A 27,316-nucleotide genomic window follows, 5' to 3' on the forward strand; every position below is an offset into this window, starting at 1 on the left:
GTCACATTTTTTTCAGCTGGAATGTTTGTTCTAACAAAATGGCAGGCAATAATTATGCGCCACCTAAGCATCGGAACAATCGTAATTTTGCAAGAAAAGTTTCCTGTGATTTCTTATCTCGCAAAGAGGTGATTACCTTTAGACTTCGCGATCTGATGTAATACCTTAAGACTTTTGTTGATAAAGCCAAGCAAAAAGTAAGATTTATTACAATTCAAGAACAATTCGAGAAGTTATCAAAGACATAAAGCCGCAAATGTTTACTGATTTCTTTCAAGAATACTCTTTTTTTTTAAGATATAAAAATTAAACCTCTTATTGAAAAACTTGTAGCTTAAGCTTTTTCAGTAGTGTAAAGTATCGAATTCCCATTTGATAAGGTTATCAATTTCTTAACAAATAAAGTTCCTTCCTTCAACGAAGCAAAAATCAATCATCAACAATTTATATAAACAAAACATTGAAATAACCCAAAATTATATTTATTTATTACTGACGGGGTAACATAGAATTGACCGTGTAATTTATACCAGCAGGGTGGTAGTTATTGGACCTTAATGAAGTTATGAAACACAACCAAATTCAACAAGCTATAAAGTTCCAGAACTCGTTGATATTTATGAGCGCTCATAAGATTTATGACAGAAGTCAGGAGTTTGGAATAATCTTAAGTTATGGCGGTAATTTGAAAAATGTGTTCACAATGTTTCAGAATAAACAAACTTGTGTAGAACGAAAGTTTTTTTTTGACTTATGAGCCTAGTGAACTTGAGACCACTCGATAATTATTATCCTTAGCCTTTGAGAGGGGGTTGTTATTTACTATTTGGAAATTGATATCCCGAAAAGAAGAATTTTATGAGAAATAAGAGTATGAGTAAACATTGAGTTTGTAGAAACATGTTGTTTGATTATTGATATTAATTACACAAATGTGGCAAGTTTATTTCACAACTTTAGGTAATATTGATTCATTAATTTCTTAAAAATAAAATAAATGGGGAAAACAAAAGATTCAACCTAAAAGAATTATATTTAATAGAAAGCAGGAAAGAAATTAATTTCTTATCCAAAGAACATTTTTATTACAATGTCAATGAATTATTTCCACTGACTCATTAAATATTTAGAATTGTTAGAAATTACCCGTGTTTTGTTGGAAAATCTATCCATAGTACAGTAGGGTTTTACACGAATAATCAACGAATAGAATCATATTACGGGTGGGTTTTTGACATTTATACGAGTCTCGAATGGATTTTATATTATTTCGTTCTCAAATGTTGGTACGATTGATATTGCATTTGTATCTCGATGGCTGTGTTAGTTGTTCATTTAGAATCATGTGTTTCCATTGGGGAAAAAAATCAATCTGTTACTGTTGATATGTTGATAGTTCTTAGTTTTGTTGATGAAAATGGACTAACTGTGCTTATTTTGCAAGAGAAAACAATAGAAAAGATAATTAAGTTTTCCTTTTTTTTCACCAAAAGTTTATCTTAGTTTAGATTAAATAAATCTTTTCGGTGTTTCCACCGCACAAGAAGATTTAAAAATGATTAAGTTTGTCAGCACTTTCTAAAATGGAAATGGTGTTTTGATATTTCTTATGAAGTGCAATTGAGATAGTTTGACTCGTGTTAAACAATGAAGAACTGTATAGTTCAGCACCATATAAGAATATGCTTCCTACTCCATGTGCATTTTTTTCTTTTTTTTAATTTGATTAAAACAAAACTATATTTTTTGTACACGAATATGCCAATAAATAGACCATAATGCATTATGTGTAAGAGCAAACTTCCCACTCAGGTTTTTCTTCAGAAATTTTGATTCGACTCCGATCCGCGACCGGAATCGAGTCGAATTAAGCTCATTTTAACTCGATTCAGGTATATATAGAATTAAGGCGAGCTTCAAGCTCGCTTCAACACCACATGTTAATATAGTGGTCTACGAACAAAACCCTCCTTGAAACTTGTTAAATTAACTTTTATTTTTAAAGAATCTCAATTTACAGATGTTTTCTTAACATTTCTTCTTGAAAATTGTCCATTTTATTAGTTTTTTTGAAACTAAATTTTGAAGAAATTTTAACTTTTGATTTTCACAAAACTTTCCTGTATTTTATTATTTTTTTTATTATTATTTTGACAGATCTTCTTTCAGTTGTACAAATTTTTAAATACAAGAATCTGGCTACTGCCGATGGGGTTTCATGGGAATTTCCTACTAAACTATTTATAGAATGCAAAAAAAACATGGGTATTGTTATGATGGCAAATTTTATTATCATCTTTATTAAATTCATTATAAATTCATTTTAAATTACGTACTTTGCCTTTCATTGGACTCTTTTGAGAAAAGTCATTTTAATGTCAGAACATATCCTAAAAAAATCGGTTCTTAGGTTTGCGTGTATGGTTAGGCATACACCATACACCCAAACCTTATTAGAAATTTTCTTGAATTTAAGTCTAGAAGCATTTTGCATTTTATCCATATTCTTTCAATACAGTCTTTCAAATTTTGCCAGTTTAAAGTAGCCATGAAAATACGTGGAAATGGAGGGTTCTTGCTTTCCGCCTTTTATTTTCTTTTAAAGCTATCATTGGTTTTTATCATTGAAACCAATTATTGGAATTTTCTGTAATGGGTCGTTTAAAGCTATGATTGAATTTTCCTTTTATTAAAAAAAAATGCTTTCATTGAAGTTGTATAAAATTGGATCACAAATCAGTGAAAGGATTCGTTTCGTTTTTTGACAAAATAGAATCGGCTGTTTACGATTTTTCGGTACGGAAAATTAAAAAATGCATATATATTTAGTAAAAAAATATAAGTGTACAATTATATTATTATTCTCAAAATGTTTGTTAAGTGATTTCCAATCGATCAGCATATAGTTTATATTTTTAATCTAAAAAAAACACAGTTAAATATCCATTTAAACATTTTCCAGATTGATTTCAATGAAAGCTTTAACTTGCCTATTATTGTAAGGGGCCAATTGTAGCTATTACTGGTTTTCATCATTGTAAACAAACATTGAATTTTTTTTGGCAGTTAGGGGCTAGTTAGAGCTATCATTGAAATCGATCCGGGAACATTTTTGAAGCAATATTCGACTATGTTTCCTTTCGCTGGAAATGAAAGTTATATACTGATCGATCGGAAATCACCCAAAGAATTTTTTTGAGGAAAATAAGTGTAATTGCGCATTTTTTTTTCTACATATGTATTTTTCTATTTTCCGGACGGAAGTTCATTTTGCTGATCAGCTGATACTCTTATGTTCAAACGTAATACAAATCGTTCTACTGGTTTGTGTTCCAATTTTACACAATACCAATGACAGATGTCTGTCAGTTAAAGTTTTTCGGTGGATTTCAATCATAACTGGTGTCTTATTGAAAAAAAAAATTCCTGATTGAAATCCACCAATAAAAACTTTACTGACAGAAATTTAATCAAAGGGAAACACCGTCAAATAACGATTCAAGCATTTGTCCGGACCGATTTCAATGATAGCTATAACTGGCGCCTAAGCGAGAGAACTAATGGGAGTGTGATGGATTAACTTGAGCTTGAGATCACTAGTTTAGTTAACGATTGATGAAGACAAATTGTTAATAAATCTCAACCATATCTATGTGCGAGTACTGTTGTCAGAGATGGAGGGGACCTACAGTTTTAAGCCGAATCCGAACAGCTAAATTGAGAAAGCACTTTTCATGACAAATATTTACTGTTGGAGAATTTGTCAATTCCTCACAAGAGGCAGTACCCGTGAAAGTAACTTTACATGGCATAGGCAGGGATCGAACCCAAGACCTCTGGCGTGACAGTCCAATGCACTAACCATCATGCTAAGGTAAGTTTCTAATAGCTGACAAAACTAAATTTTTCAATTTAAAGCAAGTTTTTTAAAAAATTTGCCAAACAAATTTTCTAAATAATATCATGCAGTTTAGATTGAAGAGCTGATCATTGAAAATCAAATATTTTTGAAGTGACGAAATTCTGTATTTCCAGCTTTGTTTTGATACCATTCAAAACATATTTAACTTTCTTTGTCGCTTTTCTTCTTGAAGAAAAATTTTCAATGATGAAAATTAATTAATGACTAAATATAGCTTATTAGTTCAATTTTATTTATATCGTTTAAATTTAAATAATCCCAATTTATTAATTATCTTGCATGAATTCATTTACAATTCTGTAATATATGTGTTCACTTCATGTCACAGGAATAGGCACAAGCTTTTTTAGTTTTAACTTGAGGATAATCTTCAAACCCTTATTTTTTTTTGAAAAATCCAAATTTGGAATAAATGAGGTATGTATTAAATTTAAATTGCATATATACAAGTTTTATGCCGGATTCTTTGAAGCAGGTCATAAAAAGTACTTGATTTTTTGTGTCACTTGAATAGGGGCAAGATCTAAATGTACCTTGAACACCCTTTAAAGTAAAGAATATAACAAAAAATCTTATTTTTATGCTAAATACTGTTTTTTTTTTTTAATGGATTAATATAATTTTCCCTTATAAGTGTTGTCTCCTGATTTCTGAATTACTTAAAGTAACCTGTGATGCGCATTAATAGAATGCTGTAAGATAATTGAGCGAAAATTCGTCCTAGGGCCGTTTTATTGCAGCAACAATCTCTTCGTTTTTTTGGTATTGCTTCCTCCTTTAGTAGTCTTTTCTTGAAAGCCATCGCCCCACACTATTTCCATGGGAATATGGGGCCCATGGGAATATGGGGCACATGGTAATATGTTTAAATGTTGCCCTAAATCCAGGCTTTTCTTGTCCACGCGGTATGTATTGGTGCATTGTCTTGTTGGAAAGTCCATCGTTGTCCACCAAATAATTCAGAAAACTAGTTGAAAGCTCATTCCAAAATCGATTTTTTATTGATTGGAGTCGTTTTATAGCTTTGAAAAACAGCTCTACTCTCCCTTTGCTGTAACGTTTTTCAAGATACATTTCTTACTTTCTTAAATCGAGAAAATAGAAGGTATACCCATCAGGTCACTCCAAATAAAATTGATTTCATGGGAAAAGACGACAATCCACTCCAACTAACTTCACTATTTTTAGTAATTTAGTCTTGAATGCACTTTAGAGAGGCTATCATTATGATGTTGTCTATACTAACTTTTCTAAAGCTTTTGACAGAGTCAATCATGATGCTTTACTTGTGAAGATAAATAAAGTACGTTTTCACTCAAACTTTTTAAAATGGCTGAATTCACACTTAAGAGAACGTATTCAGTACGTTCGTATGAATAAAATTATTTCTGCAACGGTATATGTTAAGTCCGTCGGGTGTCCCGCAAGGAATCCATCTTGGTTCTCTTCTTTTTTTGTTTTATTATAAACGACATTCCCGATATGTTTTTAAATTTAAAGTGCATGATGTACGCAGATGATCCAAAAGTATTTCGTTGTATAAAATCTGAACATGATTGTTTTCTTCTGCAACAAGATCTTGATAACTAACTGTTTACATTTGGACATTTCCAAAGCTTAATGTTTTCTCTAAACCATTGTCCAATTAATTTTATCTATAAAATCAATCATAAGCCATTGTCTGTTATAACCTTTAAAAAAGATCTTGGTGTGATTTTTGACAAAAAACTTGTAAAGTATATGGATTTTTTAGTTGCTAAAGGCAGTTTAATTGCGTAACTCAAAGGAGTTTTCCGGTCTACACACCTTAAAGTGTTTATATTTTGCGTTTGTAAAATCTAATCTTGAATACTGCAGTGTATTCACCCTTCATATTTTCTTCATTCATTTAGAATCAAAAAGATCCAAAAACGATTTACGTGAGCTGTAGTGAAAAGACTTCAATGGGACATAGATCTTACTACCTATGAAGCGAGATGTAAATTACTTGGTATTATGCCTCTTAACATTTGTAGAAAGTTAGCAGAGGTTATGTTTATCGTGACATATTAGCAGATCATATTGATTGTTCAAAAATTTTAGCTATAATTGGGATTAATGTTCCTTTTTAATGTTAAATATAATAGAACTGTGTATGCTACCATTATCCAGATGATGAAGAGAAACAAATACTTTTTGCGACATGATTGATTTAAATGTTATTTTATTTATTTAAATCAAATTTATTGTTAATTCTAAATAACTTTGCTTGTGGTAAGGTTTAAAATTGTATGTATTATAATTATCTAGTAAACACTAAAGTACCTATTTTAACTTTCTTTGTTGAATAAACTAAACTAAACTTAAATGTTCTGCCTTCTGTATCACTTGACTATCATTCGATCTACTAGTATTTACCCAAATATTCTGCCTTGAGTTTACAAACGGAAAGCTTTGAATTTAAAGCAGCTCTTACTATTGCCCACCTTTATTGAAATAATGTGTCTCTCTCAGTGTCCTATAGGTAGTTGTATACAACTTTTGAACTTCTTCTAATTTTGCTGGCTTTAAATCGGGTGGTTTTGCCGGGATCTCGTGGTAAGCTTGAATTCGATCATTATTTCTAACTTTCTTGAGTCTATCAAATTAATACTAGTACTAAGCTTTCTAACAATCAGAATATCCTTTTATCTGATTTAAAACACTCTAATACGAGAATACAGATCTTGACCCTATTCATGTGACACAAAAAAACAAGTAATTTGTATGGCCTTACATTTATGAAATTAATCCAACAATCTAAATGTAATACAGAGCTCATTAATTCTACATTTAGGTTTTTCGAAAAAACTTAAGTTTTTTGAAAAATATCGTCAATTAAAATCGAAAAAAGCTTGTCATATGACGCGAAGTGTATATTAATGTTTTGGTATGTTAGTGAAATTATGAAGTTAACTTTTAACTTTGAAATTAAAAACTTTTGAATAACTAACTATTAGCGATAGTCTAAATTTACGATCAAATAATGAAGTTTACATACATATTTAGTCGGTTATTTTTACCGACTACCAAGATTCAGAAATCCTAAGTCGAAGCTCCATTACATTCAAAACTAAAAACTAGCCTTTTTGGTTCATTAAGCGTAACTTCTTTAAATTAGATTTTGACTGTCAATATATTTTTTATATATTATAAATATAATATTTTTTTAACAGCTTTTTAAATATTTACAATTTAATTTATTTTTTTTTTAAATGAATCAAAAAACAGTTTGGTGTATTTTGGAATAAGAAAAATATTAAAACTGTACATGAATTCAAATAAAATAGTTAGGACTAAAAAACCAAGAGAGAATTTAAGTTTATACAAAAATCTTGATGATAAACTTCCTTTAGGGCGCAGTAATCTAGTCGAAAATAAAACTTAAAATTGAATTTTCTACAATTTATGTAAATATTATAAAACATCTTCAAAGCCAATTAACAAAACTTTTTCAACTCAAACACTATATTTATACATACTTATGTCTACAAGTATGAAATACCCTCTTTATTTAACTTTCCAATTAGTTCTTTTGATAGTTCTTGTCTTTCCTATACCCTTAATAAAATATATTCCAATTTACATATATTCTTATGTGGGCTTAGATATAGAAAAGTTAAGCCCAGAGCTAAAATATTTATGTTATGTCATTTTTGAGACACTGCCAATAATAAAATGTCTAAAGGAAATAAATTTGAAATTCAATAATAAAAGTTCATAACCAAACTTTTTCATCCATAACTATTTTCCTATTTAATATTCTACACATAAGAACGAACAAAAAGACATTGTCTGAACAAAGCCAACAAAATAAAAGAAAAAAAAAGAACTTTTTAAAACATTTAAATTTATTCTCAAGTAGCTACGAGTACGAGTATGGATTAAAATTGAAATTCTTCTATAGACGTATGATCAGTACAAATCTACTTTTCCATTATAAAAACCACCGAACTACGACCCTTCGCATTTATTTCAATTTCAACTTTTCCATTAACATTTTCCTTTAAGGACGAAATTTTTATTTGCATATTTTATTGCAATCTATGTGACAACAACAAAAAGCAAATAAAAAAGTCTAAAAGTATTCGAAACGGATGCCTAATTATAACTCAATAGTTTTCAAAGTCATTTTTGTCACGCTAGCCGAATTTGAAAGAGTTCATTAAAATAGAAAAACTTTTTCGAAAAAATAAGAAAAGAAAAACTTGTATCCACTTTTTTATGAATTTTACTCAAACTTCAAGTCCAACTTTTTTCCTCACAATTTTATGGATGTAGGTACTTTCCTCTGGTGATGCGGCGATGGTGTTTCTGCTTATGTTGTTGTTCAGAGTCTACTTTTTCTTGTTCCTACAAATATTTATCTTGTTGTACTATCGTACATAGTGGCAGAATGAATGGATAAAGTTTTTGAACTAAAATATGGACTCGGTAAGGAAAGCTGAGCTATGCCATTTATCGATTTACAATTGGTAAGAAAAAAAAAATAAAAGAGGTCAAAAAGTTAAGCGAACTGTTTAAACTTTTCTTTATGTTACAATCTTAACCCAATATTATGTTGCACTTACTAAAAGACTATTTCAACCTACAGCTAATGTCTCTCCCTCCCCATCGAATGCTTTGCAGTGCTTTATTCTTTTTCAGTTAAGACTATCGAAAAGAGTTATTGTTTTGTTAAAGTAACACCAGTTTTGGTATTTTTTGAAGGTGTGGCTGGTTTTGAATGAAAACACAATAGCTGTGTTTTACAATTGCTAATAACCCTTGAAAATAAATGGCCCACTTGAGTTTGCTTGATTGGTACTATGAATTAATCAGGTCCTTATTAAATGGCACGGGACTAATCAATCAAAATAATCTACAGCTATGGCCAAAATAATAGGAATATTTCTTATTTTCCATTTGAACTATTTTGATTTCTTTTTTTGATTGAAAAGCTAATACTTTACGAAATAGCTGTATCAAATGAAATGTTAACTTCCATACAAACGATGTGTGCCAGTTTAAAGAGTCTTAGCTAGTCACAATAATAGGACAGCTTGAAGAAAAACCTCAATCTTGGTAGATTAAAAAAGTCAAATATTATAAACTACAATTAATCAAGGATTGATTTCAAAATAATGTCAAAGTCTTCTAAGAGTCATTTTGATATGTAAGTCACTTATAGAACGAAAAATGGGACGGACCCGGAAGTGGATTGATTTTGTAAATATATAATACAAAAACTATGATGCCTCAAGGCGTAGAAGAGGCGTGGAATGCAGTTTAATGTGTTAAAATAATATCAGTATTTGTCCGTTAAAACAAATAATTTTCTGTTGGAATGGATTGGAAAAAGCTGCTTCGTCGTCTGACGTGGGAAGCGTCCAATCCCAATCTCATAAAACCAATATGTACTTCCCTTGTAAATCCTTAAGTTCGTAATTGAAGTCTTTGTTGCTCTGACCCTGCCTAAAATATTGTCAGAAAAATTTATGAACAGTTTGTTTAAAATGAGTTAATTTTGTTTTTTATAATAAACGGGCACTCAAGGGGTTATTAATACCCTTAACATGTTTAAAGTTTAAACACTGGCGAGGTTTAGGAAAATAGGAAAGGATTTAAGAGGAGATACCGAGGCACATTGGTCGAAAAGTTTTGAATATCAAAATGATAGGGACAAACAGAGCCACATTCTCGATGTGCGGTTAAAAAAGGAATCTCGATACATGACAGTACGTCCGAAATTGAGCTCAAGGTTAAACTGATGTGCATAATAATAGAAAATGTTGACAGGGTTTGATCTGATTTGTAGGGCATATATTTTATATAGAGCTATAATTAAAAAATGTTTAAAACTGTTACCCACAGCCTTGACCGCGTGGTAAAAGAAAATAAAAATATCACATAGAGACATTCCAGGGGCAAGTCTACATGAGTTAGTTGGTAGGATTTCCACATTCAAAAGAAACAAAGGTAACGTTTTTTATTGCTAAAGTGGTAATTTATTAGAGTTACATTTTTGTTTTAATATGGTTTTATATGTTTTATATGTTCATAGGAGAAGCATGCCTATTCTAGGTTCACCCCCGCTACTGTAGGGTTAGCCCTTACACCTTATTAAGTGTCAGAGTGAAACAAACTTTAATGTCAAATTGAAGCCTCTTGGTTTGGTATGGTAAATCTATAGGAATTATTAGGAACTGAAGACAATTACAATACACCCTTTCAACAATATCGTCTCTGTACCAATTCTTTTTTCAATTTAATGTGGTTCAAACTTTCCGTAAAAAGGCAAATCATTCACTATTGCTTTCTTAATGAGTGTCAACTTCTTGTCAATTTGATGCCTTGTCTAATTCCATCCAATGAATTGTTCCGTCCTATACCGAAATCGTTATTACGGGTGATCACTATGCTTCTCGATAAATACGTTGACGCCAACGCTGATATGATAAAAAGTTTAATTTTTATCAGAACTAAGGAAAACGCATGTTTTCATCGTGATTTCGCCAAAAATGCCGCAAGGTGTTTAGGTTTCCTTAGGCGATGCAATAAATGTTTCACACCTTCTGATCTGGCTGTTATCTACAAGACTTATATACGTCCAAAGCTTGAATGTGACTCCCTCTGGGCTGGTGCTCCTGCAACTTATTTAAGGCTCTTGAACAATATTGAACGTTGAGCATTTAGATTGATTGGTGATAATAATACCATCACAGGATCATTTACGTCGTTTGAACATCGTCAAACTAGCAGAAAACACTCTTGACTTGTTTCTTACCTCTAACCCTGGTAAGTACACTATTAGTGTTCTATCTCCTCTAGGCACATCTGACCATTGTGTCATATCAGCAAATTTCTCATGTAAAAACTCTCCAGTTAAAGAAAGAGCTCCTAAGAGAACCGTTTGGTAATACGAGAAAGCCAACTGGGACGGTCTCAATAATTACTTCAGGATCTTTAACTGGTCACTATGCTTCCTCGATAGTGACGTTGACGCCAGCGCTAATAAACGGTGATTTTTTAAGAGCTTGAGAACTTTAAAAAAAAAAACACATACAATTTGCAAAATCTCATCGATTCTTTATTTAAAACGTTAGATTGGTCCATGACATTTACTTTTTGAAGATAATTTCATTTAAATGTTGACCGCGGCTGCGTCTTAGGTGGTCCATTCAGAAAGTCCAATTTTGGGTAACTTTTTCGAGCATTTCGGCCGGAATAGCCCGAATTTCTTCGGAAATGTTGTCTTCCAAAGCTGGAATAGTTGCTGGCTTATTTGTGTAGACTTGAAACTTGACGTAGCCCCACAAAAAATAGTCTAAAGGCGTCAAATCGCATGATCTTGGTGGCCAACTTACCGGTCCATTCTTTGAGATGAATTGTTCTCCGAAGTTTTCCCTCAAAATGGCCATAGAATCGCGAGCTGTGTGGCATGTAGTGCCATCTTGTTGAAACCACATGTCAATCAAGTTCAGTTCTTCCATTTTTGGCAACAAAAAGTTTGTTAGCATTGAACAATAGCGATCGCCATTCACCGTAACTTTGCGTTCAACAGCATCTTTGAAAAAATACGGTCCAATGATTCCACCAGCGTACAAACCACACCAAACAGTGCATTTTTCGGGATGCATGGGCTGTTCTTGAACGGCTTCTGGTTGCTCCTCACTCCAAATGCGGCAATTTTGCTTATTTACGTAGCCATTCAACCAGAAATGAGCCTCATTGCTGAACAAAATTTGTCGATAAAAAAGCGGATTTTCTGCCAACTTTTCTAGGGCCCATTCACTGAAAATTCGACGTTGTGGCAGATCGTTCAGCTTCAGTTCTTGCACGAGCTGTATTTTATACGGTTTTACACTAAGATCTTTGCGTAAAATCTTCCATGTGGTCGAATAACACAAACCCAATTGCTGCGAACGGCGACGAATCGACATTTCACGGTCTTCAGCAACACTCTCAGAAACAGACGCAATATTTTCTTCTGTACGCACTGTACGCATTCGTGTTGTTGGTTTAATGTCCAATAAAGTAAACTGAGTGCGAAACTTGGTCACATTCGCATTAATTGTTTGCTCACTTGGTCGATTATGTAGACAATAAATCGGACGTAAAGCGCGAAACACATTTCGAACCGAACACTGATTTTGGTAATAAAATTCAATGATTTGCAAGCGTTGCTCGTTAGTAAGTCTATTCATGATGAAATGTCAAAGCATACTGAGCATCTTTCTCTTTGACACCATGTCTGAAATCCCGCGTGATCTGTCAAATACTAATGCATGAAAATCCTAACCTCAAAAAAATGATCCTGGAAATGTGAACTTTCATCCCGAATAGCATCAGACCTAAGGAAAACGCATGGTTTGATGCGAGCTGTAAAGAGGTTATTAGGGTCAAGAAGGTAAGTTTCCGTTGTTTTAAAGCCAATCCAACTGAGTAAAACCGGAATAAGTTCAAGCAAGCCAGGAAGGCCTGCAACGCCTATATTCGACGGACCAAATTTTTACATGACCAAAAATTACGGCAAAAAATACTGCAATGTCCCAAAGGCAGTAAAAATTGTTGGTCATTTGTAAAAAAAATATGAGGAATTCTTCCTCTTCCTCGGTTTCTACGCTCGTTGTGAATGACACTCCATTTGTTAGCTCTTTAGAGAAAGCAAATCTCTTTGCTAGGCACTTCGCCGCCAATTCTACGCTGCCAGTGAGTGTTATGACTCCACCTGTACTTGAGCGAGTTAGTGATTCCATTTGACCAATCTTTTTTCGCACTCGTACTGTGGCAAGAGTCCTAAGAGATCTTAACACACATAAATCCGCTGGTCCGGATGGTATCCCCGCTATTGTTCTGAAGAGGTGTTCTTCAACGCTGGCAAAACCACTGCGTAAGCTTTTTCATCTGTCCTACTCGTCAGGTCTCGTTCCGAGCGGATGGAAAACCGCATTTGTCCACCTATTCCCAAAAAAGGCGAAACTCACTCACCGTCTAATTACCGACCGATTGCACTTACGTCCCTTCTTTCCGAGGTCATGAAAATGCTGATGAATTATCAGCTCAAGAAATATCTTGAAGAACGGAAGCTTCTTAATGACCGACAGTATGGCTTTCGTAGCAATAGGTCCACTGGTGATCTCATGGTTCATCTCACAGAACAGTGGAACAAATCTTTACATAGTTTTGGAGAAAGTAAGATTAGGATAGGATATTTAGGATATTTAGGATATTTAAATTGTTTATTATTTATCTTCAATATTACAGTAATAATAATTTTTAATATTTTGGAATTCTATATAATATGTAATGATAACAAATAATAATTTAAGTTGGCAATGGCGTTGCCGTCTGCCTGAAAGTAAAATTATTGCACTAGATATTTCAAAAGCATTTGATAGGGTTTGGCATCAGGATCTCTTATCGAAAATGCGTGCTTTCGGTTTTCAAGAATCCATTCTTCAATGGATTAGTAATTACCTTTCGAATCGTTCAATACAAGTTGTATTGGATGGGTTCAATTCTAAAAACCACAAAATAAATGCTGGTGTGCCCCAGGGCTCTGTTTTATCTGCAACACTCTTTATCATTTTTATTAATGATCTCCTGTCTGCAATATCTAATCCAATACATTGTTTCGCTGACGATAGTACTCTTAGCTTCTAAAAATGCTTATCAAGTATACCCTCGAGTCCAACTTCGGTCGAACTGTCAAGTACAGAGATTCGTTCTTTAGCCGTACTAGGTGAATATGGAATTCCTTACCACACTCTGTCTTTACCTACCGTTGCAATATTCAGGAATTCAAAAACAATGTGCAGAGATACCTACTTTTAACCCATGTCTCTCTTTCCTAGTGCTCACTCTGTGTCTTTACATAGTATGGGTAGTGTTCGCTTATTAAAAAACAAAAAAAAAACAGTGCAATAAGTTCCAAATTACTATCTACTAAATTACAAAAATTTTCCGTTAGTATCAAATAGTTTTCGGTATCAGTTTTTAACTACCCATCCTATTTTAAATAGGAAATTACATTACACACTACTCAGCACATAAATGTACAGAGTAGAGAACACAGCACCTTGAGCGGCTAGACTATGTTAGATGATGACAACACAAGACATTAATACAAGACAGAAGAGAAAGATCAACAGACAGAGAGAACACATGACAACAGCACACGGTAGGTTTCGAGACGGTCCCCCATCTTTCTAGTAACCACTCTCACTTATGCTTGATTACGGTGATCGATGGGAACCGAAGCTTTATCAATGACTAGGCCGCTGCCTTAATAGGAAATTAGGAAAAGAGGGAATCTGTATCCAACGAATCAAGTAAAAGAAGAAACTCTTTGTAACGAAACGACGAAAAATCGTGTCATTTCCTATTTACAATATTAGAATAGGATTATTCTAAGCTTTGCGAAACGCTACCGTTTTAAAAGCATTGGTCAAAAATTTGGCAGAAATAAGAAAATTGAAAAACTGAAGAAGGATAATGTTTTTTGAATATGAAAAGCTTTAATCATCAGTTTATTAACTTCCCATAGGAAGTTATTGTAATGGGTCCGATTTTTCAAATTGAAAATGTTGACATTTCTCGACGTTTCAAGGTTCCTAGATTCGATATGAAAGATTTTTAGAAAGATGTCTGTGCGTGCGTGTGTACGTACGTTCGTACGACCGTATGTCCGTACGTTCGTGACGTTTATTTCGTTCTTCATAGCTCAAGAATCAGAAGAGATATAGATTTTGTTATACAGATAAAAAGGCAGAAAGATGCAGAAAGGGCTCTCAAGAAAATTGCGTGGGTGGTTTTTTTGCCATAGCAGTTTGAAAAAGGTGAAAATTTTGGTTAACCCTAAATATCTTGCGAACCAAAAACGCTAGAGACTTGAATTAAATTTTTTATAATATATTGTAATGTGATACCAAAGAAGTATATTTTTTGAAAAAAATCCATTAAACGGTTTTTTATAAATCAAAAAAACTGAAAAAAAAAATTTGTCACCTCCAAAATTTTACGACTTGAATATGATTTCATCTCCAAAATAATTTTGTGCAACGAAGAATAATGTTTTTGACATCTGATAAAATTTTGAGAAAAATCGAATTGACAGTTTTTTTATAAAAAATAAAAATCTAAAAAAAAACATTACTCAAAGTTAATAAAAATTGAATATCGACTCAAATATCTTTTCAAAAACTTGAAATTTAGGCTTCAAGCTAATTTTATCTTATAAGAAATATTGTTTTTAACATTTTGCAAAATCTTGAGAAAAATCGAATTGACAGTTTTTTTTACAAAAAATAAAAACCTAAAAAAAATGAATAACAGTTGGTAAAAATTGATTTTCGACTCAAGTATCTTTTTAAAACTCTGAGATATTGGCTTTAATTTACTTTTAGCTTTCAAAAAATATTGTTGTCAACATTCAGTAACATTTTGAAAAAAATCGAATTGATAGTTTTTTTTACAAAAAATTGAAAACCAAAAAAAAATTAACGAAAGTTGGTAAAAAATGATTTTCGACTCAAATATCTTTTCAAAAATTTTATATAATAGCTTTTGACTAATTTTTACTTATATGAAATATTGTTTTCAATATTATGACAAATTTTGAGAAAAATCGAATTGACAGTTTTTTTTACAAAAAATAAAAACCTTAAAAAAAATGTATAAAAGTTGGTAAAAATTGATTTTCGACTCAAATATCTTTTCAAAAATTTTAAATATTGGCTTCAAACTAATTTTATCTTTCAAAACATATTGTTTTTAACATTCAGTAAAATTTTGAAAAAAATCGAATTGATAGTTTTTGTACAAAAAATTAAAAATTTAAAAAAAATTAACGTAAGTTGTAAAAAATTGGTTTTCGACTAAAATATCTTTACAAAAATTAGAAATATTGGCTTCAAACTAATTTTATCTTATAAAAAATAATGTTTTTAACATCTGATACAATTTTGAGAAAAATCCAATTGACAGTTTTTTTTACAAAAAATAAAACTCTAAAAAAACAATACTAAAACTTGGTAAAAATTTATTTTCGACTCAAGCAGCTTTTCAAAAATTAAAAATATTGGCTTCAAACTTATTTTATTTCACAGAAAATATTGTTTTCGATATTCAGTAATTTGTATATAAAAATCCAACAGTCCGTTTTTTCATTAAAATAAATCTACAACAAATATTACGCAAATTAGGTAAAAATTGATACGAGTACATATAGACAAACTTTTAAGCAAGACAAATCGACAGACGGGATGGGAAGTTATCAGTGTGGGTCGCATCCCAGCCCCTTTTTTTTTATAATAGTAATGTGAGTTTTCTTAAAATTAAATATACTCATTTTAGATTTGTTGTCTTATGTAAGTCCCAAAGACTTAATTAACAAACATTAAGTTTTGTTCCTATTATTTAGGCTATTGCTGTTCTTTTATCCAAGAATTAAACTTATAGAATCATTAATACAAATTTTAGTCTACAAGCGCATTAATTATATCAACATCATCATTAGCAAAAAGTTTGAAACATTCCAAAATACATAAACTTTTCCTTCAGTCGGAAAATTAAGTACCCCTTATAATTACCCTTACCATTACAATTTTATTGTATATATTTATAAGTGACTTGATTAGAGACAACTTTTTTCTGACGTAGAGTCCTTAATGAATTATGAAATTCATTCTTATACGCTCGCTACGTGCAAATAAACATTATTTCCATTCATTAATTAATCGATTTTCCAGAATAAGATATTCTTTTCTTTTTTCGTCTTTGAATAATTTGTACCTCCCATAATTTGGTAAACCATAACAATCCAATTCATGAGTATACGAAATTAAGTCACGAGGAAATTCCAAAAAGAAAAAACAAAAATAAAAAACAATTCAAGGACCTGCTCTACCCAGGAAACGATGAAACGATACCTACAGATATCCTACCTATATGTATATTTCCTTTTTTCTAGAATAATAATATAATACAAACATTTCCCAAAGAGAATCGTGAATCGTGAGGATGGTGAATGAAGTAGTACAGCTATCAAGGAAAACGATACAAGAGAGAAAAAAGAATATAATCAAATTAACCGGAAATTTAATAAGAAGTCAAACGGGCAAGGAAAGTGAAAGTACCAGTAGATTGTACGTATGTACTTGTAAATTGTGTAATATATTTTTTTAAGGATAATTCAATTTAAATATGAAGTAAAAATTGCCATATAAGAATTTGTGATGCAGAAAAATAAATTGAATTTATTTAAAATTCTGCACACACGCATTTTTGCTGCTTCGTTTTTTGAAGGCCGCCGAAGACAAAATTTAATTAAGGATCAACTTAAGTGGTTGCACTGGTTCTTATTATTAGTCGTGTTTTTATAGGCTCTATATTTTCCTTTTTTTTCTTATATAAATTGTGTTTAGATATTTATAGTGGTGTTAAATTTCACTGAATAAGTGAACTTAATTTTGTTTTATTCATTAATTTTATTCAAATATTGTGTTATAATAGCATTTTAATCCATTTTAATTTTCTTGAATTTTTGTGATATTTTGTTTAAAACTAAAGTTCTCCCCGGTAAGGTGTTCAGTATTTTTGTTTTTTCCAAAGTGTTCCCTTGTCCATGTGTGAGTGCTTTTTGTTTTCAATTATTTTATATTTGATTTTCCCCTACTTTCTTTGTTTGACTAGATTGATTCCACCTTATTAGTTTAATTTCATTATATTTTTGTCAACCGATTTTAAGGGCCTTGCGTAGGCCAGTAAGTTAAAGCTTGGTTTAATTGAGACTTCTGTTGAAGCACGTAGGTACGAGTCCCGCTTCCCGTGGTATTTTTTTTTTTTTATTATTTTTAATTTAAATACCATTTTATCTATTTATTTTTTTGTATTATTATTTATTTTAACACTCCTTAGGAAATATGGATTGCTACAATAAAAACTGCCAAGAGGGTGCTAATAATAATCCTCTATTTGCCTGTTTCGGACCCTGTGGTAATCTTTACCATGCAAAATGCGTTGGTTCAACCAACGCTTTCATTGAAAAAATAGCCAATTCTAAATTTGCTTACTGGTACTGTCACGACTGCCGTAAGCTCTCAGTATCTCAACTAGCCTTTAAAATGTCTTCTTTTAAGGCTGACATTTTAAAACTTTCTAAAGATTTTGAAGAGCTACTGAAGTCTTTCAACACTGCAGTTTGCAAATTAAATGCATACTCTGTAACCAATATCATGGTCGATAGTTCTACTTCGACTAATGATTTGGCACAGCCTATTCCCACTACTTTCTCTTCTACATGTGAAGATATTCTCGCCCAATCAGGTTCTGGTGATAATAACGCAGAAAGTGTACCTGAGAAACAAAAGAAAAAGTCTAAGAAAAGAAGCCGAGAAAACTCTGAACCTGCTAGAAATTCTACCCCACCATCAAAAAGAACAAATGTCAACATCACTCCAAAACTTACAGATCCCACCAGAACTCCCAATATACCTCAAATTGTTGCCTCAGATTTAGCTTCCAATGGTGACACCGTTACAGGAACTGTAATAAACAACGTCATCCCTATCAAAGCTGTCTCCAAACCAAAAATAATTTTTATATCTCGTCTGGACCCAGTTACTACGCCAGAAGATATAACTTCCCACTTAGTATCTACCAAGAGCATACCTTCCAGCTCATCTATCAGGTGTACTAAGATCAGTAAACCAAAAAGCTTTGTTTCCTCTTTTAAATTAATAACGAATCCCACTTACTTTGACTCTATTTGCAACCCAAATATATGGCCCGAAGAGACTTTAGTCAAAGAATTTACTCAAATTCAAAAACAGGGTGTTTCTTTGAAAAACAAATCAAAAAACTTAACAGGCTTACGCTCTTCTACCAAAACGTAAGGGGACTTCGTAGCAAGACTACTGACATTTTTCTTAACTCCCAATCATTTCCACACGACGTATTCGTTTTGACAGAAACGTGGCTTAATTCAAGCTTTTCCGACACAGAACTTTTTAGTCAAGAGTTCGAAGTTTACAGAAAAGATCGTCATGTTGGTAATGCAAAGGATTTAGGTGGAGGTGTTCTCATAGCGGTAAAAAATACATATTTCTCTTCTTCTGTATCTTTTCAATTTGTATTATCAATTGAACTGGTATGTGTAAAGATAATGGTACAGACTAAGACTTTTTTCATTTTAAACGTTTACATTCCTCCAAAAAGTTTGGAGTCTGTTTATAACGATCTCTCCTTGGCATTAGACTATCTAACGTGTTGTGGGCTCTTCATTACGTATACTGAAAAAGGAAGACTGTTGAAAGGGATTTTTGGGAAAAACGATTTTAGGTTGAAAAAGTTAAAACAATGTCTATAGTAAGTACCTACGGTAGGAAGCTTTAAAAAAGTTGGGTTAACAGAACGATAAGGATGGAAACATTTGCTTATTTGTATTGATAAAAGACATTAACCGGATTTTAAATCTGTAAACTTTTATACATAGTGTAATCAAAACCATGTTTGTTGTCAGCATTTTATTGAATTTATTTGTTAAAAAAAATGACTATAGGTAAAGACAGACAATAGTCAGATCTTGCACTAATTACAGAGACATATGTCAGCAGAAAAATCATTCTTAAGTTAAATGTCATTGTAAGCCCGTCAGATGACGAACATTTTGTTTAACCCATTAACAACCAAAGGTATTTAAAATAAAAAATATTTGTTTTTTATAGTATTTTATGTTTATCAAGGTGAAAGTTAAGATATATTAAAAAAAATATACAAAACAAATCGTTTTTAACAGTTACGGAGGTGTCATTTTTTTAGTACAATGCAGTCATGCATACCATACTAATTTTCATTAACATGAACATTTTTAAAACACATTTTTCCAATACATAGTGTTACATTACACATTTCACAGCACTATTTCGATTTCAAAGAACATTGGCGACATCTTAGTTGATTTGAAAGTTTTTTTGGGAAAGTGATACCCTTTGGTCTAGGTTGTCCTTGGTTCAAAGTATGTAACCGGAGGTAATGTAGTGTTATTGATCTCGTGAATTCTAGTAGATCGCCTTTGTAGCTGTTTGCTAGCTTGTGAAGCCTCCATGCATTGGACGTAGTAGACGAGATCATTGCTGTAAATAGGTTCCACCACCACTTTTTGCATCTTATTTCAATGGATTAAGTGTTGATGAACTGGTCATGCAGATCAACACCACTCATGTTCGTGTTGTAGTTTTTGAAAAGAAGTGGCTGAGGAATATTGACTTTCTTCTGCTCATCCTTGCTCCACCGTTTGACATTTTCAAGAGGTTTGATCGTAGTTCGTGGCCATCGTTACGATGCTATTGTCCTTCCATTTGACAAAAAGCAATTCATTTCTCTTATCAAATTGGTGGTCAAAAGATCCCCTTTTCTGATTTTGATATTCTTTATTAGAAGGAAGAGGACATTTTTTTAACCCATTATCGCGAGCTGTTCCGGTTGCTCTAATTTTTTTTTCTTTTAAAATCTTTATTAGGCTATAACTAGTAAAAAAGTTATCGAAATAAATAACATGGTCACTTGGACAGTCAACATTCCTTAGAAGGTCGAGAACCACTCTAGAGCTAGACCCTAGTGGTAGAACTTTCAATGAAGGCCTTACGTTTTTAGCTCCGCAATATGTATCGAATTCATACATGTAGCCATCTTTGCTGCAAAGCATACAATTTTTGAAACCAAATCTTACAGGCTTTCCTCTTATAAATTGCTAAGAAAAATGTTGACCGAAATATTTCACTATTGATTCGTCTATAGATAAATGCTCATGCATATATCCCCACTTTTGAAACTTTTAACACAAAAGTTTACTGAGTGGGCGGAGTTTTGCCATTTTATCGTTCATGTCGAGGGTATTATTATCAGCAAAATGAATGAATCGTTTTATTTCTTGAAATCTGTTCCTGGACATACTGTTTGCAATAATAGGTACATGTGTATCAGCTGCTTGTTTCCAGTGCATGAATTCTCTTGCTTCAGAGTGATAGCTCGAAAATAGAAGGATTCCAATAAAAAAATTTAAGTCTTCATCATTGAACGAAAAGCTGTGTTTATTTTTTTGGCCTGCATACAACATTGTCTGATTTACGATAAGTTGCCTTACCTCGACATCAAACAGTTTTTCAAAGACTTGAACTTCGTTGAGGCCAACCAAATCAGAAGCGCTGCTTTGAATTCTAGCCAAATAATTCGTTGTTATATTTATTCCATCTGTTGACGTAATTGACTTTGTCCATAACGGTGGAGCAATTGACTTTCTAAGCTCAGACAATGGAATATCATCTTCGCTGTCAAATTCACCGTCGTCTTAACTCGTAACTCTATTGTCTTTAAGTTATCTTCATCGATATCCTCTTCATCCGTAACATAGTTCACCGGTGGAGGAATCATGACGATATCAGCGTTGACTATCTTCGCATTAATATCAATTTCTTCCAGGGCGGAATCGAGATTGTGGAAACGTTTCCATTAAAATATTTTTGTAGAAATAGATCTAAAATCAATTTTGGATACTTAAAAGAAAAGTGTATGCATGAACGAACTGTCCTTTTTAAAGTACATCTAACTTAAGCTTTGCTTACCTCCGTATGTTTATACAAAACTATGTGGGGACTAATTTTTAACTGATCTTTATGTTTATTTTTAATAAATTCTGCAGAAACAATCAACTTGTCTCGTTGATTGAATTTTTTGAAGAAACAAATTTTTTTGATGAAAGCGAAACTAAGAATATTTTAAAATGCTTTGCGCAAAAAGACAATGCAACACACGCCTACTTCGATAAAAATAAAAAATTGTTTGGAAAAATTCAAAAATACTCAATAAAGCCGAAAAAGCCTTTAAATAGATAATTTTTATTCCCTAGCCTACTTTTATATGCACATAAAGTAACTGCATTTTGCTGTACTCTAAAGTGGACAGTGGGAGAGAATGGGTTCATACATCTTAGTAGTCGCTGTCATTCATACTAAATATTCTGCTATGATGCAAAATTCAACCAGGGACCTTTTTCATAAATATTGACAGGTGCGACAGATGACAATTTGTAAATGGCAAACATGAAAATTATCTAAATTTTGTCCCATACGAAAATTGGCAATTTTGTAAAATTTTCGGGGAATTTGTAGCATTTTTCAAGATTTCGGATCATAGCAAAATTGTCATGACAATGAATTGTCATGAAAGTTTTGAAAATTGTCACAAAATCATGGACAAACACGTTATGACAATTTTTTTTTGAAACAGAAAGAACAGTACAAATTACTATTTTGTCGGTAAGTGATTATGAATTTAAGACAAATTTCGCGCCTGCAAAACAATATCGGTCGGAACCTCTAGCATCCCTTAAAAAGAAAGCTTACTATTGTGTATTTTACAAAACGATTGACAAAAATATGAAAGTGATAAATTTTTCATTTGTCATTGTCCCAACAAATTTGTCATACTTTGACAATGACGAAAATGTCGTTGTATTTAAATGACAATTATATCACTGTCAATACGTTTTGCAAAGAAAACTTGCCAAATAAGTGTGACAAATTTGTAGAATTGTCACCTGTCAAAGTTTATGAAATACCATCTGACAATTAAATTGGAATGCTTTGGAACAAAATCTGCCAACCGTGTGAACAGACACTTTTTCATTGAAGAATATTAGTTGATAATCAGCTCTTGTCAGAATAGTCTTTTTAAGGTTGTGTACTTACTATTGATAGATCTTGCAATATTCTCTTATCCGTCAATAGTCAATATAGAACGGTATATTTTTAGTTTCCTCAACTGACAAAATGTTAGCCATTGTAAGATGCAACTAACGCTATTGATCAATTTTTAGACAACATGAGGGAATTCAAAAACATTCCACTACAACTTTTTCAAACCCAAATTTAGATCAAAGGAACTAGAAATATTTTTTAAAGCCATTTATTTCAAACTTTGAACTTTGTTTTAATAACTCTTACACTATAAATTTCAGTTATTATTTGCATAATTGACACAAGCAGACTTAACATGATTGTAGGAGATGACTTTCTTGGCTTACTTTCCAGTCAACTTTTCAACAAAAAAATGCTCAATTTATAAGGCAATTTCTTTAAAGTCAAGTAGATAACTTCAAGTACCTTCTGAGCCTGTGCATTGACTTTCAAAATGTAGTTTGGAATTGGTTCATTTTTGTCATATTTTTTTAAGCTACATCTGTCAAATTGGCTGTTATATATATAGTCTGCTTTTTCAATCATTATAATTTTTATCAAAAAATCATTTCCACATAGTTAATTGTTTTCCAATTTTGGACGTTATGGTCATCCCAAGGGAATATACGGGTAACGTCTTGAATTTACATAAGTAATGGATAGTTACTATTAATAGCGTTGTAACTTAACTACGTCCTTTATAAATTTCATTATGTCTTCCTCAAGAAAGACGTGTTTAACTAACCCTTATGGTTTTTGTGTTATTTGCGGCGAACTTTTGTGAACAAGGCATAGTTCGACTACTTTAGACCCATTTTTAAGTACAAAGCTCCTATGATTTGGAGTGAACCATCTAACAATAATGGCGACTCTTATTTCTGTGTTACGAAAATCATAGGATTGAACCATAAAAATTTCTCTAAGTGAATATATCCAACCTTAGATCTTGCGATAACACTAGTCTTGAGTATTAGTGATACATCAACATCACAGCAACCGTGTACATCTTCGGAAAATTTAGACCAGTGCAGCGGACAAAGCAAAAACGACCACTAAATCAAGATGATCTAAATGTCTTGATCAGGGACCTTGGACCATCTTAAACGGCATCAGAAATTTTAGCTTCCCTTAACTTGGTTGAAAGAATTGAGTAGGTGGTATTTTCGATGGCCCACAAATCAGGTAGTTGAAAGATGATACAAATTTCATCAACCATATGACAGCTGTCGAGAACTGTGAATGGGAAGAGTTTGTTTGGGTAGTTAAAAATTTCTTTAGCTAATGAAATCTTGACGGATAAATTCAGCACGTTGAGCAGTTGGATATACACTTCCAGCGGCTTGGATGCAACATGAGTACGTTTACAGCCATCTGGACCATTTTCCTGAAAATCTCGGCGACCGAAGCGAGGAAAAGAGAAACTCTTCAAAGCTCCAAAACTATAGAGCTGTTTCTGCTTTCCAGTATTATTAATGATATGATTTTGCCTCTATTCTTCTAAAAAGTATAAAAGAAATGACAGAAGTTGTTTGCTGTCACAACGCAACAAAATAGAAACTAGATCTATTCGGGAGTTGAGCTCGAGCTTACGATCTAAAGCGAGTACAAAGCTTGAGGCTACATATCATAATGCCTCATAAACGTCCATTGTTTCTATTCAATGCAACAAAGTCAGCACGAACGAGCTTGTAATTGTGGTTTCAATCAAATATCAAAGGAAGAAGTGCTTATATAGATAAACAATCAAAAAGATAATTCTAAAGATATAGTAAAGAACCTCTTGTTGTATCTCTAATAGCAGTATTCAACTAGATTTTTGAGGGGGTAACCATTCCAAACCAGTTCAGCGATGCCTTGATTTTTCCAATCCACAAGAAGGGATTAAGTATTTACATCGATCCTGCTCAGTTGTTTAAATGAATGGTTACATTTTAATAATCTGCTCAGTGAGTTCCAAGCTGGCTTCAGATCGGGATACTCCACTGTCGATCATATTTTTGTATTTTGTGCGATTGCTGACTCGTTTCTATCTAGAAATAAGAAACTATTTGCATTTTTCGTTGATTTTAAAGCTGCTTTCGACACCGAGGATCGCAATGCCCTGTTTTACAAGCTTTTTCAGATAGGAATGCCGCTTAAGTTCGGTGCAGAAATTGGGAGTTACACAGGGCTGTGCACTCAGTGCAAGTTTGTTTGCACTCTTTATTGAAGATCAAGTCGAAGCATAACCAGCAGGAATCGAGTACGCAGGCTTTAACATTAAAGCTCTTCTTTCCACTGACATTATCCTGCTCATTTATACACCACAGTCCCTTCAACCAATGATAAAGAAGCTTGCTGAATATTGTTAGTGGTAAAGAAAGATCGTGTGCAAGTTAGCAATGGCACTGTAATGGTGAGAAAGTAGATTTGGTGAAAGAATACAAATATCTAGGAGTCTGTTTTACTAAGAACTTGAGCACGGAAATACATCTCACTGACAAACTTGTTAAGGTGAAAACAGCTATAAGTGTAGCAAGGAAACAATGCTTTAAAGATAAGAAACTTAGGGTCTTCGAAGATGTATCGGAATCAGTTATGTTACATGTGGGTCAAGCGTGGGGAGGTCGGACATATGAACAAGAGGAAAAAGTGCTCAGATTTTATATACAACGAATTTTCCACCTTAAAATGAGTACGCCTTTATTTATAAAAAACACTCAAGCTGCAGAACGATTAAATTCTCAAAAATTTCGATATGCCAAGTTATCGTCTTACAAAGAAAATAGTTCTTCAACTTCAAGGTTTAAGGACTGGATATAACTAGCCGAACAGGTGGATGTTGACCTTAACTATAGTAAACTTGCCTCATGCAAACCAACTTTACATCGCTTAATAGCCCGTCCGGATGAATCCTCAAGAGAACAAAACACTGAGCAAGCCGAAAGTTCATTGCACCGCATGATTAACAGCAGACTAGACTACGATCTCCAGGAAAGAAAATCCGGCTTCGAGCAGAACTCCATAATCTGAACTACATTCCTCACCGCGAGGACTGACGATTTTATGCAACCTGTGCAACTTGAAAGAGCTCGAGAATATTTTTCATTTTGTTGGACGATGTGCGCTATTAAGAAAAATGAGAAGACTTATTCTAGGCAGTCTGCAATAACATGCATCATATTGATTTTTGTTAACCAAATTATTGTTAAAATATGTTTAAATAAAATCGACCTAATGTTATTGTGGTTTAGCTATAATCTCCGAAGTTGCGCGATTCTACCCTTTCGATGTTTTCCTTTGTGGATTTTTAACAGACCTATAGAAGTATATCACAAGAGCCTGATATGACTCTTTTCGGTCATACAGACTTTCTTCCAAAACTCAAATTCAATGTTAATGTCCAGCTTTCGAGTCGAATTCTTGGACGCATTGTTCGGTGATATTTTTAAAGTTGTACTGATTTGACGTTTCAAAATTGTTCTTGGTTTTCATCATCTTATTTGTTTTCTATGAATAAACCTGCTGTCTCTCTGTTACAAATGCTGAGCAGGTTCGTTGGAAATACTTATGCATAGCCTCTTTATTTTATTTTCAATTAATAAAGAACCAATTCCTAAAAATTGAATTTTCAGCGGTTCATCATTTTTATGTTTTCTAAACGTAAATGTGGAACACGCAATTCTAGGAATATCTTAATTTCCTGTTAATTGTACTTGGATCTAGCAGTTAGAGGCTATACAAATATTTACACACTTTTGTTGCACAAAACAGCTTTTAAAATCGATTTGTTTTGAAAACTAAACGAAGTCCATGTTTCAGGAATTGTACATCTGTCTATATACTTGTGTTCCTTACAAACTGAACGCGAAATTTTCGCGAACTCGATAAATTTTCCAGAAAATGTTATTTATTTACCTGATGTGTGCTATTCGAAAATGTTAATATTCCTGTTGAAACCTTTGCAACGATGTTGATGATGTAACTAAATATATGTGCTTTCTCATGTGGAATGAATTCCATGTACAGTTGTAGGGCTTCATACATTTTAGTTTTAAACTTTTCACAAAGTTCGTTTTTGTTGTTTACACTATTCCCACCTTTCATTTATATTTTTGGCTTTGCTAAGTGAAAATACATAAAACCTCATAGTTTTTTGCTTTAAAATAAAATACATGCAATTTAATGAAACTTTTCCTTAAAATATAAACAAAACAAAAAAGCAACTAAAAAACAAAACTAAAATTAATTTTCACGGTATACTGTAGTTTTTATTTTGTTGCTGTTCAACTAAAAATTATTGTTTGTATTTTTTTGCCGCAATGAAGCTACATTTAGTTGGAAAAGAAAATAACAAAATTGAGCAAAAAGTTTAGAAGCCACAACATGACAGATGTAAATTTATAACCCTAACCTAACCCTTAGCTGCTAAACATCGAAGTTTAGTAGTTGTACGTCAATGTTTTTTACTTGTTACTTTGATGCTCTATGGGACAAGTATTGGTCTTCAGTACAAGAGTTGTAAATTCCTGTCTACTCGCAACCAATAACTGCACCCTATAGTGTAACAAGTAAACAAATTATGACGTTATACTTCTATAAAGTAAAAGTATTGTACATATTGTTGGCACTTGAATTTGTTAAGTTCAAGTAGAATTCCTTTGTACTTATACTTGACTTT

At 32.5% G+C, this 27,316-nt stretch overlaps 1 protein-coding gene across 1 annotated transcript in view; it reads right to left on the reverse strand.

Annotated features, from left to right (window-relative positions):
• LOC129941933 (mitotic apparatus protein p62) overlaps positions 1-27,316 on the reverse strand; it is a 243,861-nt gene that overhangs the window by 3,039 nt on the left and 213,506 nt on the right. The window lies entirely within an intron of this gene.

The sequence above is a fragment of the Eupeodes corollae genome, chromosome 1 (assembly GCF_945859685.1).
Source record: "Eupeodes corollae chromosome 1, idEupCoro1.1, whole genome shotgun sequence".
NCBI lineage: Eukaryota > Metazoa > Arthropoda > Insecta > Diptera > Syrphidae > Eupeodes > Eupeodes corollae.